We start from the raw sequence: 840 nt of genomic DNA, 5'->3' as shown, positions 1-840 counted from the left end.
TACTTCCTGGCCTGACATGGTATTAGAGCTAGCTACGTTTTTAGCTCTTATGTCCCTTGTAACTCCCTAGGCTGCTCCTCCATATAATTAGCTGCTCCTGACATGGTAGCTACCCCCTCCATACTATCCAATGCTGTCCATGCTGTCCTGCCTGTCCATAAACATTTCATAAAAGAAGCGTTGTCCTAACATGGTTTCATAAAAGAAGCGTTGTCCTGACATGGTAATTTTAGCACTATCCATCCACAGTTTTTGCTCAGAAAGTGTTTTCTTGTAGGCAAAAACTCAATCCTGCAAAATCCCAAGAATATCATCCTCTTGATACAAGTGGTACTCTTTTTCTGCAAGTTTTACTTGTGTGCCACCATATTCAGGAAGAAGAACATGGTCACCCTCCTTGACACTAACAGGAATAGTGTTTCCATCCTTGCTACGAGAACCAGGCCCAACTAATATGACCTTTCCTGAGTTCAACTTGCCAGTGCTCTCCGGAAGCAAAATGTCGCCAACAGTCTTGCCCAGAGCAATAACTTTCTCTATCAAAACCCTATTAAGCAAGGGGATAAGCTTATTCGTCATTGGTTTGATACTGTAAGGGAAGAAACCCTTATAGCTAGAGGCCTTTTATATAGAGACCTTGCAATTGCAAAATCCTTCTGCCTCCACCATCACACAGTCAGCGTACACCGAAACAAGCACTCCCTGAGTGCTTCAAATCGACGATTTCGCAAACTCGAAGTTTGCTACAATGCACAACATTCGACATCTATTGAGACTTGCGTTCGAACACCATTGTTGTTCATTGTCTTTTGTGTGGCTAAAAGAGGAAGTGAAGCCTGT

General features: G+C 43.0%; 1 pseudogene; it reads right to left on the bottom strand.

Annotated features, from left to right (window-relative positions):
* Positions 1-285: 285 nt before the first annotated feature.
* LOC149147890 (10 kDa chaperonin, mitochondrial pseudogene) lies at positions 286-579 on the bottom strand (annotated as a pseudogene).
* Positions 580-840: the final 261 nt, after the last annotated feature.

Source organism: Pinus tabuliformis, chromosome 9 (assembly GCF_031772625.1).
Source record: "Pinus tabuliformis cultivar Carrire ecotype Pingquan chromosome 9, CPIR1, whole genome shotgun sequence".
NCBI classification, from domain to species: Eukaryota; Viridiplantae; Streptophyta; class Pinopsida; order Pinales; family Pinaceae; genus Pinus; species Pinus tabuliformis.
The sequence above is the reverse complement of the archived record's forward strand: the minus strand, read 5'-3'. Positions and strand labels throughout refer to the sequence as shown.